General features: G+C 42.3%; 1 protein-coding gene across 1 annotated transcript in view; it reads left to right on the top strand.

Annotated features, from left to right (window-relative positions):
* Positions 1 to 18,198, top strand: part of LOC136880863 (protein G12) — a 63,238-nt gene that overhangs the window by 11,578 nt on the left and 33,462 nt on the right. The window lies entirely within an intron of this gene.

Here is an 18,198-nt window from a genome sequence, read left to right as displayed (position 1 = left end):
GTACGTTTTCCAGATAGTAGGTAATATTTGTACGTCCCCCACCCCAAAGGATGCCGAACTTGTACTTAAAAAATATCTGGATTAGCGCTATTCATCTCAGCAACCCCCAGAAGTATGGATTCGGCACTATTTTCGATTATTTTTATACATAACTCACCCATCGCCCCCCCCCACTCCAAAGGGGGATGGACTTGGACTTTTAAAACCCCGAAAAGTATGGATTCGACACTATTTTCGGCTATTTTTATATATCACTCTCCTTTTTGGCCCCCACTCCAAAGAGGAATGAACCTTGGACTTTAAAAAATCCGGAGTGTTACTATTCATCTCAGCGATCCCAAACAGTATGGATTCGACACTACTTTCGATTATTTTTTTATATCACTCCCCCTTGCCCCCCACTCCAAAGGGGGCTGAACTTGGACTTGGACTTGAAGTTGGACTTTAACAAAAACCGGGGTGTCACTATTCATCTCTGCGACACCGAAAGGTATGGATTCGACACTATTTTCGATTATTTTTATATATCACTCTCCTTTTTGGCCCCACTCCAAAGAGGAATGAATCTTGGACTTTAAAAAATCCGGAGTGTTACTATTCATCTCAGCGATCCCAAACAGTATGGATGCGACACTATTTTCGATTATTTTGATATATCAATCCCCCTTGCCCCCCACTCCAAAGGGGGCTGAACTTGGACTTCAAAAATTCCGGAGTGTCACTATTCATCTCAGCGACCCCGAAAAGTATGGATTCGATACTATTTTCTAATATTTTTATATATCATCCCCCTCGCCCCCGCCCCTAAGAGCACGGTACTTAGAGCGTCTTACCCCTAAGCGGTTCGTCTCCAGATACTAAGTCGTAAGTGTACCAAGTTTGGTGTAAATCGCTCCAGTGGTTTAGGAGATGTAATGCGTACATACAATGACATATTTATTTATTTATTTATTTATTTATTTATTTATTTATTTATTTATTTATTTATTTATTTATTTATTTATTTATTTATTTATTTATTTATTTATTTATTAATCTGTTTACTCCCCAGGGTCGGTTATTCCCCCGGACTCAGCGAGGGATTCCACCTCTACCGCCTCATGGGCAGTGTTCTGGAGCGTGAGACTTTGGGTCGGGGGGATACAACTAGGAAGGGGGACCAGAACCTCTCCCAGACGTCCTCGCCTGCTATGCTGAACAGGGGCCTTGTGGAAGGAAGGGAGATTGGAAGGGACAGGCAAGGAAGAGGGAAGGAAGCGTCCGTGGCCTTAAGTTAGGTACCATCCCGGCATTTGCCTGGAGGAGAGATGGGAAACCACGGAAAACCACATCGAAGATGGCTGAGGTGGGAATCGAACCCACCTCTACTCAGTTGACCTCCTGCTGCTGAGTGGACCCCGTTGCAGCCCTCGTACCACTCGTACCACTTTTCAAATTTCGTGGCAGAGCCGGGAATCAAACCCGGGCCTCTAGAGGTGGCAGTAAATCACGCTAATCACTACGCCACAGAGACGAACCATTTATTTATTTATTTATTTATTTATTTATTTATTTATTTATTTATTTATTTATTTATTTATTTATTTATTTATTTATTTATTTATTTATTTATTTATTTATTTATTTATTTATATGTATTAATCAGTGGTGCCGGATTTACAATTAAATATTAAAACCTGTTGCAAATAACTATGCCGCAAGCAGAAACTAAAAATCCACTTAGGCCTATAGCGCATTACTTTTAACAGGTTAGGCCTAGATCAGCTGAAAATATCATACACAGCTCCTACGGTATGCGCCCTTGCATTGTCGTGCAGATGGGTGGTTTACGCATAAAATGTCGTCATTTTCTTCTCATCGCTACTCGCAGATTGTTTTGCAGAAACGAACAGTAGTACTCCACACGTTCTGCCTTGGGGAGCGGTATGTTTATGATACCGTAACACCATCTGATTTTTTGTTAAATCGCTGGGGCTGGGAAATGCTCAACCTCCCGACCACTACCACCACCCATACTCTCCGGATTTAAGTAACTGTGACTTTGACTTAATCCCTAAGATGAAGGAACCACAGCGTGGGATTTGCTTCCCGAACAGTTGAAGACGTTTTGCAGGCCATCGATCGCTCTCTTCGCACCATCAATCAATCAATCAATCAATCAATCAATCAATCAATCAATCAATCAATCAATCAATCAATCAATCAATCAATCAATCAATACTGATCTGCATTTAGGGCAGTCGCCCAGGTGGCAGATTCCCTATCTGTTGCTTTCCTAGCCTTTTCCTAAATGATTTCAAAGAAATTGGAAATTTATTGAACATCTCCGTTGGTAAGTTATTCCAGTCCCTAACTCCCCTTCCTATAAATGAATATTTGCCCCAGTTTGTCCTCTTGAATTCCAACTTTATCTTCATATTGTGATCTTTCCTACTTTTATAAACGCCATTCAAACTTATTCGTCTACTAATGTCATTCCACGCCATCTCTCCGCTGACAGCTCGGAACATACCACTGAGTCGAGCAGCTCTTCTTCTTTCTCTCAATTCTTCCCAACCCAAACATTGCAACATTTTTGTAACGCTACTCTTTTGTCGGAAATCACCCAGAACAAATCGAGCTGCTTTTCTTTGGATTTTTTCCAGTTCTTGAATCAGGTAATCCTGGTGAGGGTCCCATACACTGGAACTATACTCTAGTTGGGGTCTTACCAGAGACTTATATGCCCTCTCCTTTACATTATTACTACAACCCTTAAACACCCTCATAACCATGTGCAGAGATCTGTACCCTTTATTCACAATCCCATTTATGTGATTACCCCAATGAAGATCTTTCCTTATATTAACACCTAGATACTTACAATGATCCCCAAAAGGAACTTTCACCCCATCAACGCAGTAATTAAAACTGAGAGGACTTTTCCTATTTGTGAAACTCACAACCTGACTTTTAGCCCCGTTTATATCCATCTCACAACATTTTCGAGGTCACGTTGCAGTTGCTCACAATCTTGTAACTTATTTATCACTCTATAGAGAATAACATCATCCGCAAAAAGCCTTACCTCCGATTCCACTCCTTTACTCATATCATTTATATATATAAGAAAACATAAAGGTCCGATAACACTGCCCTGAGGAACTCCCCTCTCAACTATTACAGGGTCAGACAAAGCTTCACCTACTCTAACTCTCTGAGATCTATTTTCTAGAAATATAGCAACCCATTCAGTCACTCTTTTGTCTAGTCCAATTGCACTCATTTTTGCCAGTAGTCTCCCATGATCCACCCTATCAAATGCTTTAGACATGTCAATCGCGATACAGTCCATTTGACCTCCAGAATCCAAGATATCTGCTATATCTTGCTGGAATCCTACAAGTTGAGCTTCAGTGGAATAACCTTTCCTAAAACCGAATTGCCTTCTATCGAACCAGTTATAAATTTCACAAACATGTCTAATATAATCAGAAAGAATGCCTTCCCAAAGCTTACATACAATGCATGTCAAACTTACTGGCCTGTAATTTTCAGCTTTATGTCTATCACCCTTTCCTTTATACACAGGGGCTACTATAGCAACTCTCCATTCATCTGGTATAGCTCCTTCGACCAAACAATAATCAAATAAGTACTTCAGATATGGCACTATATCCCAACCCATTGTCTCCAGCATATCCCCAGAAATCTGATCAATTCCAGCTGCTTTTCTAGTTTTCAACTTTTGTATCTTATTGTAAATGTCATTGTTATCATATGTAAATTTTATTACTTCTTTGGCCTTAGTCTCCTCCTCTACCATACAGAGATTAGACAGTGCCGGTGGGCTCCGTAAATTTCGCGTGGCAGAGAATACGTTTTAATTAATTAAATAATTAATGTTATTGGATTTATGTCCCACTAACTACTTTTACGGTTTTTGGAGACGCCGAGGTGCCGGAATTTAGTCCCGCACAATTTCTTTTACGTGTCAGTAAATCTACCGACACGAGACTGACGTATGTGAGCACCTTCAAATACCACCGGACTGAGCCAGGATCGAACCTGCCAAGCTGGGGTCAGAAGACCAGCGCCTCAACCGTCTGAGCCACTCAGCCAGGCAGAATACGTTTTATACAAGTGGCTACAGTCAAAAGTCTGTAAAACCTAGAACCTTTTATGAAGCCTTTGTATCTAGAAAATATATAGTTGCCACCGCTAAAAATCTTCCCATGTAAGACAGTGGGTTTTATGGTCTTCCGTGGTTTCCCATTTTCACACCAGGCAAATGCTGGGGCTGTACCTTCATTAAGGACACAGTCGCTTCCTTCCAACTCCTAGCTCTTTCCTATTCCATCGTCGCCATAAGACCTATCTCTTGTCGGTGCGACGTAAAGCTAATTCTAAAAACTACATGTTTGTGATTTCGTGCTACTTTAGAAAAGGGAAAACCATGAGCTGTGAGGGAGTTTACTATCAGCAAGCAATGTTCCATGTGCTATCACAGCTTTCATCTACTAAAGTAATCACACATCCCTAGAAATTACATTAAAATACTGTCCCTATAGTCTCCAAATCCCGATAAAGAGTTGAAGAAACAAAATAATACCACGCCGGTTTGTACATAGTTACGTCTCATCATCTGGATGTACGTCAGCACAGAACAAATTCTGTAATCTTATCAAGCAAATCTTCATAATCTCATGGGAAGTCTTCAAAACATGGCATACAAACACGAATCAATCACTAAAATTAAGCCCAATAATTCAGAGCTGTCATGAGATTTAGTTCGGTAGAATTATGATAGATCAAAGTAAAGAGATGGAGCTTAATTCAAAATTTATGGAAAAGTCGGGAGACGGTAAAAACGATTCTTCTAACAATTACCATTTTTCGTATTCTTTTTCACTGTCAGCTTACCATTACAATAATCTTATTGTGATATTATTTATACCTATAAATGGTTCTTCATTTTTTACCCACTGTGAGTGGGGACAAAGAATACATCCCTTTTCTTTGTTTGTATGGGCCTAATTTGAGCATTTTGATTGGGGGCGGAGGGTAGTGATCACCGGGAGGGGGGTCCATGGCCCTCCCTTATGAGAGTAATTTGCGACCACAAAATTATTGCTATTATTGTCTCTTTCCTTGAATATTCTATGTTAAATACTTTAATTTGACAATCAAACATCGGTTAAGTAAAAAACATTCCCGCAGAATTACAAAGTACACCTAATTCAAATTTATTTGTTACTTGGCCTGTTTTTATCCGTAAAAGTAAAAATCAAACAAACAACATGGACAAACATAACCTTTTCTTTATTTTACGTAATCTGATCACATCGAATTTTTACACAATCAATCAATGAATCAATCAATCAATCAATCAATCAATCAATACTGATCTGCATTTAGGGCAGTCGCCCAGGTGGCAGATTCCCTATCTGTTGTTTTCCTAGCCTTTTCCTAAATGATTTCAAAGAATTTGTAAATTTATTGAACATCTCCCTTGGTAAGTTATTCCAATCCCTAACTCCCTTTCCTATAAATGAATATTTGCCCCAGTTTGTCCTCTTGAATTCCAACTTTATCTTCATATTGTGATCTTTCCTACTTTTATAAACGCCACTCATACTTATTCGTCTACTAATGTCATTCCACGCAATCTCTCCGCTGACAGCTCGGAACATACCACTTAGTCGAGCAGCTCTTCTTCTCTCTCTCAATTCTTCCCAGCCCTAACTTTGCAACATTTTTGTAACGCTACTCTTTTGTCGGAAATCACCCAGAACAAATCGAGCTGCTTTTCTTTGGATTTTTCCAGTTCCTGAATCAGGTAATCCTGGTGAGGGTCCCATACACTGGAACCATACTCTAGTTGGGGTCTTACCAGAGACTTATATGCCCTCTCCTTTACATCCTTACTACAACCCCTACACACTCATAACGATGTAAAGAGATCTGTACCCTTTATTTACAATCCCATTTATGTGATTACCCCAATGAAGATCTTTCCTTATATGAACCCCTAGATACTTAGGCCTACATTGATCCCCAAAAGGAACTTTCATCCCATCATCGCTGTAATTAAAACTGAGAGGACTTTTCCTATTTTTGAAACTCACAACCTGACTTTTAACCCGCTTTATCAACATACCATCTCTTTCTGTTTGAATTAAAATTAGTTACTTTGGAAATGGCAACATCAGTTTTACTTTTGATAGTCAAAACGCCTAAGAGGATAACTCTCTCCTGGGCGATCATGTTCCTGCAGTACGTTTTTGGACACCGGCATACATGAAAAATACGACTCACAGGTTGCTTAATTGGCGACATTTTAATTAGAATGATGGAGGAAGGTAAAATTGAACAATATTAGACATTATTTCTATCAACTTGTCTGCCTCTGTGGTGTAGTGGTTAGCATGATGAGCTGCCACCCCCGGAGGCCCGGCCCTACTACGAAATTTGAAAAGTGGTACGAGGGCTGGAACGGGGTCCACTCAGCCTCGGGAGGTCAACTTAGTGGAGAGGGTTTCGATTCCCACCTCAGCCATCCTCTTCCTTCTCTATCCCTTCCAATCTTCCCATCCCCCACAAGGCCCCTTTTCAGAATAGCAGGTGAGGCCACCTAGCCGAGATACTGGTCCTCCTCCCCAGCTGTATATCCCTGACCCAAAGTCTCCAGATGGGATCCCTCACTGAATCCGAGGGGAAAATCAACCCTGGAGGGTAAACAAGATTAAGAAAGAAAGAAAGAAAGAAAATTTCTATCAACATTATATAGAAAGCCGATACAATTTTGCAACGATCATTTTGTTTCATTGAGCTAAATTAAGCAGAGTAACGAAAAATGTAGTTGTAAAATATGTATTTCTAAGTCTGTAATATTACGGAAATTTGATTTCTTTCAAAATATTGGGGTGGCAGTTGCTACCCTTAGCCACACCCGAATTATGCCTATGTTTGTTTGTACATTCTCACTGTACAGTATACCCTTAATAGGCGGTGTCTACTACCTCCTTGTTGAATATCATTAGTAGGTTTAGACTTTCACCTCAGTCGGTCGTGTCGAGTACAGTGCGCCAGAAAAGTTCCTCCGCAACGGCTCCGGACTAGAGAGAGCACTAGTAACAATAGATATGTGGTCTGATGGCCGTGACCGTTGAGGCATCAAGTCTATAAGGTCTGACACCGAGGTTAGCCGGTTCGAGTCCCGCTGATTGAAAGAATTTTCACCATCAAATCCAGTAGGGCGATTGGGCGGGGGGGGGGGAGTCGACGCCCGCCACTTTATGGAGAAAACATTACATTTGTATTCCATTTTAGCCGCTGAAACTGGGAGTTATAGGATTTATTAAAATAGCTATTTGTACAAGCCCTCTTGTCTTATAAGCAAATTGTTTCCTTTATTTCATCATCATCATCATCATCTGTTTACCCTCCAGGTTCGGTTTTTCCCTCGGACTGAGCGAGGGATCCCACCTCTACCGCCTCAAGGGCAGTGTCCTGGAGCTTCAGACTCTTGGTCGGGGGATACAACTGGGGAGTATGACCAGTACCTCGCCCAGGCGGCCTCACCTGCTATGCTGAACAGGGGCCTTGTGGAGGGATGGGAAGATTGGAAGGGATAGGCAAGGAAGAGGGAAGGAAGCGGCCGTGGCCTTAAGTTAGGTACCATCCCGGCATTCGCCTGGAGGAGAAGTGGGAAACCACGGAAAACCACTTCCAGGATGGCTGAGGTGGGAATCGAACCCACCTCTACTCAGTTGACCTCCCGAGGCTGAGTGGACCCCGTTCCAGCCCTCGTACCACTTTTCAAATTTCGTGGCAGAGCCGGGAATCGAACCCGGGCCTCCGGGGGTGGCAGCTAATCACGCTAACCACTACACCACAGAGGCGGACTCCTTTATTTTCTTTAATTATTCATCATCATCATCATCATCATCTGTTTACCCTCCAGGGTCGGCTTTTCCCTCGTACACAGCGAGAGATCCCATCTCTACCGCCTCAAGGGCAGTGTCCTGGAGCTTCAGACTCTTGATTGGGGATACAACTGGGGAGAATGACCAGTACCTCGCCCAGGCGGCCTCACCTGCTATGCTGAACAGGGGCCTTGTGGAGGGATGGGAAGATTGCAAGGGATAGGCAAGGAAGAGGGAAGGAAGCGGCCGTGGCCTTATGTTAGGTACCATCCCGGCACTCGCCTGGAGGAGAAGTGGGAAACCACGGAAAACCACTTCCAGGATGGATGAGGTGGGAATCGAACCCACCTCTACTCAGTTGACCTCCCGAGGCTGAGTGGACCCCGTTCCAGCCCTCATACCACTTTTCAAATTTCGTGGCAGAGCCGGGAATCGAACCCGGGCCTCCGGGGGTGGCAGCTAATCACGCTAACCACTACACCACAGAGGCGGACTCTTTAATTATGAACGAAATTATTAGCGGAAATACGCACAAAATGTCATTGTCGCGGCTAACAGATCCGTATAGCGCCACAGCAAGTACTGGACTCTTTGCATGTACTGTGAGGAAGGGTAGCAGGGGTATATTTTTTGCCCAGGTCATGGACACCGAGGTATGATTCACCCTCTTGCAACGCGCATTCGCAGTCTGGCGCCTCTTTAGCGTCTCCTGGCTCAGTCCGGTGATATTTGAAGGTGCTCAAATACGCCAGCCTCGTGTTGGTAGATTTATTGGCACGTAAAAGAACTCCTGCGGGACTAAATTGTGGCACCTTGGCGTCTCCGAAAACTGAAAAAGTAGCTGATGGGACGAGAAGCCAATAACATTATTTATTATCTTTAGTGTCTATTAGTTTCTTAGTGTGTAGTCAAATAATAAATGATGTTTAATTCGTATATAATCCCGCCGTACTTCGATTTAATTGTAATACATGTGTAATATTATTCCTTCGGAGAAAGTTTTACTGTATAGTATTGAATCAAAATCTCAAAAAACTAATATTTCTATCAACCTTTACATCTAGGTCATCGGCCCCTAATGGTACGAAATGAGACGAAATGTAATGACAAATTAAAAGCCTAAAAACATCCACCGACCACAATTCAAAACGTGAGGACGAAGAATGAATGGATGGATGGATATGAATTTAAAACGATCAGTGGAACCGACACACACTGCCTCACATGCACAGAAGCTGGCGTAGAACAATAGTATTACTGACCAAGGGACAGCTTCTATAGCACAATACTGAATCGAAGATACTTGTAGTCGAAAGGGGTCCAAAATCCAAGTCAGCGGCCCCTCACACTGGTACTTATCGCTAGGAAAGTAGAACCATGGTATTTGTCATGTTGCGGTACTAATCAAGAGTAGCGTAGACTCGCGGTATTCCACACATTATGATACTACTCACAGGTAATGAAATTCGCACATGTAATTACAGACCTACGCTGTCTCGCACATTGCGGCGCCATTTACAGGCAACGCAAACCTATGGTGTCCCTCACAAAAGGGTACTAATCACAGGGAATCGTAAAGATAGTGGGTACTAATCATAGGCAAGCCAGAACCAGAACCAGAACCAGAACCAGAAGTATATGGTGTCGCTCATATAGTGCTACTAATCACAGGTACTGTAAAAGCCGTCGCGCTCTCGTTTGCTACTAATCACAAACCTATTTGTTACCCAACATAGTGGTACTACGCGTAAGTAAAAGCGACCCATTGTGGTACTAATCACAAGTGGTTTCATAGTCGCCCCTTTTAGTCGCCTCTTACGACAGGCAGGGGATACCGTGGGTGAATTCTTCGTCTGCGTCCCCCCCCCCACCCAGAGGAGGTTTTAAAATGTGAATATAATGTTGTAATAGAACGCATAAGTGCAATAAAACACTTTTCACCTAATAAGTTAAACACTCCACTGTGATTTATCATAGTTCACGTCCTATCAAGAAAACTCTTCCTTTGTGAGGTCCACTGCAGTCATAATAAAAACAAATTCGTCAAAAAAACATCACTTTGTTGTTTAATCATGTTAATAGTGCATTACCCTGTCATATCTGATCCCTCCACTTGAGATCCATCACAAAGAACTGGTTCATCAACAAGATTGTTCACATCTACCTCGGCACGCGTGAAAGTACCGAGATAACAAGTAGCTCGACCGTCAAGCTCGTCAAGTTTGATAATACTGTAACCCTTTGTGCCCATGGGTTTCAGTATTTTGATTGTGTTAGAGTAACTCTGCTTTATCTAATATTAATAGATTATGTTACTATCATTTTCATTTCCCCTTCTCCAGCTCCTGCCAGGCGGGGTTAATTATAATTAGAGTCCGAAAGTTCAGGCATTTAGACAGACAAATAAGCACTTAAAATTTAGAAAATAGGCATTTATAACGACAAAAATGGACACTAAAATAATAAAGATGGTTTAATGTAAGCAGCGTAATGCACATCTGCACTCCATTTTACTACGTACTTTTACGTGCTCCGTGTGGGTGGGGGGTGATAACTAGGGCCCGGGTTCATATGCACTAAAAACTCCGAAAATATGCATGCCATATGCACTAACAATGTTGTAAATATGCACGAAAATATGCACTGAAAATAAAATAAAATACAATTACCAGACGCATTATTTAATTTCAACTCAGTGTTAAATTGATAAACATGTTTAATTCCTTACAAAATGATGCATGCCAGTAAGTTCCAACAGTGTTTCAGTGTTTTCAGGAGTCAATAACTTTCTGTTGTCGGCCAGAATTAATTTATACGCTGAAAATGATCGTTTTACGTCGACGGACGTAAATGGATAATACTTCTTCTTGCAAAAATTTAAGCATTTTTAGAGTTTAATCAGGTGAAACACTGCAGCAGACGAAGAGCTAGTTAAGAGATGAACGCACTTGTTCAAGCAAAGCTCAGAAGGCTACTGTAAGGAGAAGGAAAGAGTAATGTCAGAAAGAAGGAAATAACTATTGTGAAAAGCGTCATTATCCGTCTGACCTGCTTGTATTGCGACACTGAAAGCTTTTTCCTTGATCAGGGAAGGTTTCTCATGTTGCCAAAGGAAGTTCATTAAATTTTTCATTTCGTTCAGAAATCTTAGATAATCGGGCACACATAAGAGATAAATATGTCCGTATATGCACTAACGCTCAAAATATGCAGTAACATTCAAAATATGCAGCAACGTTCAAAATATGCATTTGCATATGCATTTTTTAAATATCCGGGCCCTAGTGATAACATAACATCAACGGTATCCCCTGCCTGTCGTATGAGGTGATTAAAAGGGAATCAAGGGCTCTCAACTTGGAAGTATGGGTTGGCGACCACGGTTCTCCTAGCTGAGTCTGGGGTTCCTTCCACTTACTTGTGTCAGGTTCCTCGCTCTTATCATTCATACCCGAACTCCCTTGGTCAACTCTTGTTCTTTCCTGACCCCGACGGTGTTAGCTTGTCGAGGCTTAGGGAGTACTTAATTTTCACGTCCTTCGTCGTCCTTCCCTTTCTTTTGCCGATATCCTCATTTTCGAGCTGTCAGATCTCTTCCACTTTCCTTCTGATTAGTGTTCATTGAAGATGTTTGCCAAGTTGCTTTTCCTATTGAAACAATAATCACCACCACCACCAACACTTAATCTTACGTAGCAGGACTGGGACCCGGCAACCCTCTCGACCATTTGGCTTGTGGAGTGAGGTTTCAGTAGAGATTTGTGTATTATTAAAATATCATTTGTGTAAATGTTATTGTTTATCTGTTAAGTTAAAATGAGTCCGCCTCTGTGGTGTACTGGTTAGTGTGATTAGCCTCCACCCCCGAAGGCCCGGGTTCTCTTCCCGGCTCTGCCACGAAATTTGAAAACTGGTACGAGGGCTGGAACGGGGCCCACTCAGCCTCGGGAGGTCAACTGAGTAGAGGGGGTTCGATTCCCACCTCAGCCATCCTCGAAGTGGTTTTCCGTGGTTCCCCACTTCTCCTCCAGGCAAATGTCGGGATGGTACCCAACTTCAGGCCACGGCCGCTTCCTTCTCTCTTCCTTGTCTGTCCCTTACGATCTTCCCGTCCCCCCACAAGGGTCCTGTTCAGCATACCGGGTGAAACCCCTGGGTGAGTTACTGGTCCTGCTCCCCATTTGTATCCCCAACCAAAAGTCTTACGCTCCAGAGGTGGGATCTCTCGCTGAGTCCAAGGGAAAAACAACCCTGGAGGGTAAACAAATTAAGAAAGACAGATTAATTTCGATATCTTAAAAACTGAAACAATCATAGACGGAAAATAATGATTAAAAATTGTCTGAAGTGACGGAAGGACAAATTCTTCATCAGAAATGGTATTACCTCAACTGGACACAAAAACCCACCTAATTGTATAAGCTTTGAATTTCCAGCGTCTTGTCAGAGAATAAAATAATACAATCCATGCGATGAAGGATCACGTAGGCCTGCATTCAAATTAATCGCATAAAGAAGTAATAAACCGTTAAGAGTCAAGGTCACCCTAAGAACAGTTCGCTGGATTTGTTCTATCCTAACGCTGATAATTTAGTTCTGGAAATCTTACTTCGTTTATCTTTCTGATAAGGAGTTCTTTGCAATTTATATAAAGCTACGGGTTATCTTTTATTCAATCTGTACTCTGATATAACCAAGGTAAGTACTGTATCCTTATTCATAAATCATGAGCAGCGGAATTTTATGCTTCACATTGTGGCTAATTATTTTAATAATGTTATTGGTTTTACGTCCCACTGACTAATTTCAAACGCTGGTAAATCTACCCACACGGGGCTGACCTATCTGAACACCGGACTGAACCAGGAACGAACCTGCCAACTCGGGTTCAGAAAGCCAGCGCCTTAAACGTCTGAGTGGTGGTGGTGGTGATTATTGTTTTGAGAGGAAGTACAACTGGGCAACCATCCTCTATATAACACTAATCAGAGAGAAAAAATGGAAGGGATCCGTCACTTCGAAAAATGAAGATATCGGCCAAAGGAAGACAAGGGCCACGAAAGGCGTGAAAATGAAAGACTCCCTAGCCCTCGCAAACCTAACAGCGTCGGGGTCGGAAAAGAACAAGAGTTGACCAAGGGAGGTCGGACAGGATAGATGAAGGTGAGGAGCCTGGCACAAGTAAGTGGAAGCAATGCCAGGACTCAGCTAAGGGCTCCGTGGTCGCCAAACTACGCCCCAAAGTTCAGAGCCCCTGGGGCCCCTTTTAGTCGCCTCTTACGACAGCAGGGGATACCGTGGGTGTTATTCTACCCCCCCCCAGGGGGTTAAACGTCTGAGCCAGTCAGCGCGGCAGATACCGGTACTGTTTTAAGAGAAAGTACCAGTTGATAATCATTCTGTTAATACTGTATGGGTCCAAATCTTGTCCCGTTTCTCTACTGGGTCGGGTATGAACTGAGATGAAACTTCCTTGCGAGATTTTACGACGGGATGCCCTTTCTGACGTCAACTTCTCAGAGGAGTACTACTAGTGCAATGTTTTCATTCCTCTCATGAAGGGGGGAGGCGGGCCTCCTAGACGGTGACTCCGTCTCTCAGGCCGGGAGATTTGTACCGGAGAAGGTGAGCAGATTGGCGGCCGTGGCCTATACTAGGACCTGTCCAGGCATTCACCTCAGTGCAGGAGAATGAAAAACCACGGAAATCCATTCTCAATAGCCGACGTACAGTGGGGCAGAAGATCTCCAAATCTGATATTAAATAGTTTAAGGGAACTGAAAAACAGTAGTGGACTGAGTTGGTAACAAATAAAATGAAATGTCGTATGGCTTTTAGTGCCGGGATATCCCAGGACGGGTTCGGCTCGCCAAAGTGCAGGTCTTTCTATTTAAATCCCGTAGGTGACCTGCGCGTCGTGATGAGGATGAAATGATGATGAAGACAACACATACACCCAGCCCCCGTGCCGTAGGAATTAACCAATTAAGGTTAAAATCCCCGACCCGGCCGGGAATCGAACCAGGGACCCTCTGAACCGAAGGCCAGTACGCTGACCGTTCAGCCAACGAGTCAGACAGTTGGTAACAAATGATAATAGATAACAAATAACGCTAAATATGAAACAAATTGTTAATTGATCTTCAAATTACAATGCGTTATAGCAACATTCTTGCGAAATTTGCACGCACAGCCTTTCTCAACAAGGTAATACTTAATGATTTTCTTTATCTGTGTTTTTATTTGTCATAATTGTATGACTTAGTTTTTATCAATAATATATGATGAATTTGAAGACTCCTCCCTATCACTATATTCTTCTATTGCGCACTGCGCTTGCCCAGGTAACATCATATTTAAAACTTCTATCGGAAGTTCTTTAATTTTCTTCGCAGAAAGTGGTCTGTGGCTTGAGATGACAGGGTCAGATGATATCAGAAGTCGGCAAAAATGTCTTCGTTCGTTTTATCTATGTCACACTTACGAGAAAAGTCTTCTCTACATTTCTTAATGTCCTTATTACGCGCTTCTTGTGCCTCTTTGGATAACTGACCAATAGGTAGTAAAGAATTCGCCATCACTTCTGGACCATGAATGAGTACTGTTGGCGGTATTCAGAACCAAGGGTACTTTTCTACAAATAACCTGGTTGCATTAACACAAAATGTTTGAAACTTCGCTTGATTAATACGAAAACCACTGGAAATGGCGATAAGTAAGTTACTACGCGAAATCGTTCTATTACTTCACGATCAAGTCCTGTTAGAAATGCCGATATAGCAGAGTTCTCAAAAAACCGTCTTGTTACCATCAATAAAATTGCCAAATCCAGGCTTTGGTCTGTCCACTAATAAACCCATCTTTTCTTGGAATTCTTTTTGAATATTTTCTTGTTTTCAGACACTGGCTTCTTGGTTTCTCTACGTGCCTGCCATGATTTAATTGGAATCTTGTAAGATATATGCAACAGACACTGAAAGCATCGAATCAAAATGTGCAGGACTGAAATATTAAATTCCAATTGAGGGGAGTGAACTTCCATTTGTAGAAATTTTTCATATCATTGAAATGTTTCGAACTCGCTCCACGAAAATATCATCTTTGTGTGTATTTTGTGTCTTTCAGGGCATTAAAAATATTCCCGTCAAACATAGTAAATATCAAACAGAGGCTTAAAATAATATTGTTTATTTGCCAGACATATCATAGTGGGTTGTAGAGCAGTTATCTGACTGTAAATGTATGTTTTCTCAGCTACCAAAAGCTCCGCACTCTCTGGTTTCAACCGTATTCTGATTGGCCTGCAATATCGTTGGCGATGACCGTGGGTTTTGCCAGAGAACCGTTTCGTTGTCTTCGGAATTTCTGTTTAGCAACTCCAGAGGGACGATAGATGACAGAAAGACACTTGAACCAGAAATGTGCGCTTCATTCTCACTACGTTTTCGTTTGTATAATATAATTTCGTGTAACTATTTCTAGCCGGGTGCAGCCCTTGAAAGGCAGACCCTCCGATTAGGGTGGGCGGCATCTGCCATGTGTAGGTAACTGCATGTTATTGTGGTGGAGATAGTGTTATGTGTGGTGTGTGAGTTGCAGGGATGTTGGGGACAGCGCAAACACCCAGCCCCCGAGCCATTGGAATTAACCAATAAAGGTTAAAATCCCCGACCCGGCCGGGAATCGAACCCGGGACCTCTAAACCGAAGGCCAGTACGTTGATCATTCAGCCAATTTCGTTTATATGGAGTTAAGTCAGAGTTCCCATCAATTCCCCATTTTCAAACAATTTTTAATTGGCAAAAGTAGCAGGATCTGCTTGATGCAAAATCACTTCACTTAAAGAGTTCACCAAAAGACTTCCTGTGTTATCTACCAATGCTCGTAGACCTACTTGAACACACCCAGCACTTACAGAAATGCATTCTCTTTTGGATCACTGAAGGAAATCTATTTCTGTCTTTAGATTTCACAAATTCATACTAATGTCTTGAAAGTTTGGCTTCTATAATCATGGAAACACCTTCCTCTTCAGTCAAGGCAGAGATCTTCTGTTGTGCCAAATCCCGAACAACTTTTCTAAATCACCTTGCTCGGAAAGGAGATGCATTAACAGTGACTTCTTCACTAACTTTGAAGCCTCTGTGTCGCCAATAGCTCGCAAATCATCTGAGTGGCATATGCTATTTCTTCTGATGAATACGTCCGCCACAGTTCCTGGAGCCTCTTATCTTTAGCGCAGTCAGAAGCTTCCGTAAAAGGCACTGACGGGCGACCTATTTTATTTTCTCTACTGACTTTATATATAGGAAAGCACAGTGTTGTCTGAAGCCATATTTCATTTATATAAATAAATATATACTATTGTACATTCTATGTGATTTGGACCATTCCTACTTATATTGTGACATGAATTGTGAAATAAGATGATTGAGTTCATTCTCAGAGGATTCGGGGCAATTAGTTAATACTCTAATGTGTTATTTCAAGAAACAGATCTGTTTTTTAATATTCGTTTACCCTGTTCCCTTCATGAGAGTGACTAAGTTCATTCTAGTTATGTCTAACACCTCTTCCTGAGATTCTGAAAAATACAGAAGAACGCGTGAAATTAGAACTTTTTTGTCGAAAGGGGCAAAAAAGGACAAAGTTTCTCATTACATACTTAAAGTAGAGTGTATGCTCGACGTAATGCAACAAAAAAGTTTGCTTGGCCTTATTTTGAAGGTGTCTGAATATTCATCAATTCATGAATTTATGGCAATTGTGTCAACAGTCGACACATTTATCTTTGTACGACTACAGACACAACATTTTCGCAATATTGTGGCGATATACTTTTACTTACCTTTCGAAGTACCAGCCATGTTAATTTCGTTTCATAATTCCTTCGCGTTTACACAATACAAGCTCAAACACACTAGCATACACCCACACCCATCGCGTACTGCGTGAGCTCACCAACTGACAAGATTTGACGTTGTAAGACGTCCATCCGAACACGCCAGGGGCCAAGTCGGTGCATGTTTCAGATAGAGCACTCTTCCTTGTACGCAGCCACGATCAGGAAACATGAATCAGCCGAGTTTAGATTTTTGAATATTTAGAACGTTTCACTGTCTCCTGCCCCACTGTGCGACGGTGGGGACCAGCCCCTCTCCGTCTCCCGAATACAGAGGCGGAAAGTCACGGTAGAGCCGTGGCCACCGCTCTCAGAGGAGTTAATGAGATTAAATGAATGCATGTTTGAATATTGGATATTTATTTCCAGATGTCTGTACAGAGTTTTCTCCAATTAATAGACCCTATGACATCTGGAATGTGCAAGTACCTGCATGGGCGCATATGAAAACTCCATCCCCCAGTCACGGATAACCACCAACCAAGGGATGAGCCTCCTATCTCTCCCCACCACGGATTTCCGGAAGCTGAGGAGAATACGCTGTCACCTCATGCCCTTATCTCAGTAGGTTTCCCAACTCATATAACTGCTATATATGCTAAGAGCGCCCATGCACGCACAACAGCGTACTCCGTTACCTACGCATTACCGCCAGGTGTGGTTACAGCCCTGTCTTTCCCAGTGCCTGAGTAATTGTGCATATAACTGTTCCCAAATATCACCACAATCTCCCTCCTTCCTTCCATTACTGTAACTACTCGTTTCCAGTAACTTTCGTATACACGTATTTCTAACTACAGCTAAGTACTTGCTCACATTACTAGAGTTATTCCATGATGAAATGATTGACGTGATACATGATAGTGGGAAGGGAGAGGGTGAAAGCCGATGCCGGCACGTAGCCTACACCTGTCGAATAGCACCAAGGGGTCTGCTCAACGCTTAACGTCTCCATCGGACGGACAAACCACCACATAGCCATCTGGCGGCAACCTCGTAAACAATTCGAACCAATCAATATCTTGTCTTCATAACGTATGTACGTGAAGATTCAAAAACTCGTTTGTTGAGTTATTTAATTGTCGATATTTTAGAACCGTAACTAAGAGAAAGTTAAGTTGAGATTCGAGAAACCAGCCATAAGTGATACTATTCCCCCAAACCGTTTCTAACACTAATATTTTCTGTTTCCTACTGAGAAACGTTACTGCCTGCCTGGGATAGCTCCTCCTGATATTCGGAGGGAAGTGGCGGCAAGATATGAGAGGACAAAGGCGGAGAACAGCAGGAGTCACCTGTTATTTGGATTTCGACCGCCTTCTAAAGGATTAAGATCAAGAAAGTGCCTTCTCGACGTCTCTACCACTTGAAACAAATGACCAGCAGCAG

Source organism: Anabrus simplex, chromosome 9 (genome assembly GCF_040414725.1).
Source record: "Anabrus simplex isolate iqAnaSimp1 chromosome 9, ASM4041472v1, whole genome shotgun sequence".
Lineage (NCBI taxonomy): Eukaryota > Metazoa > Arthropoda > Insecta > Orthoptera > Tettigoniidae > Anabrus > Anabrus simplex.
The sequence above is the reverse complement of the archived record's forward strand: the minus strand, read 5'-3'. Positions and strand labels throughout refer to the sequence as shown.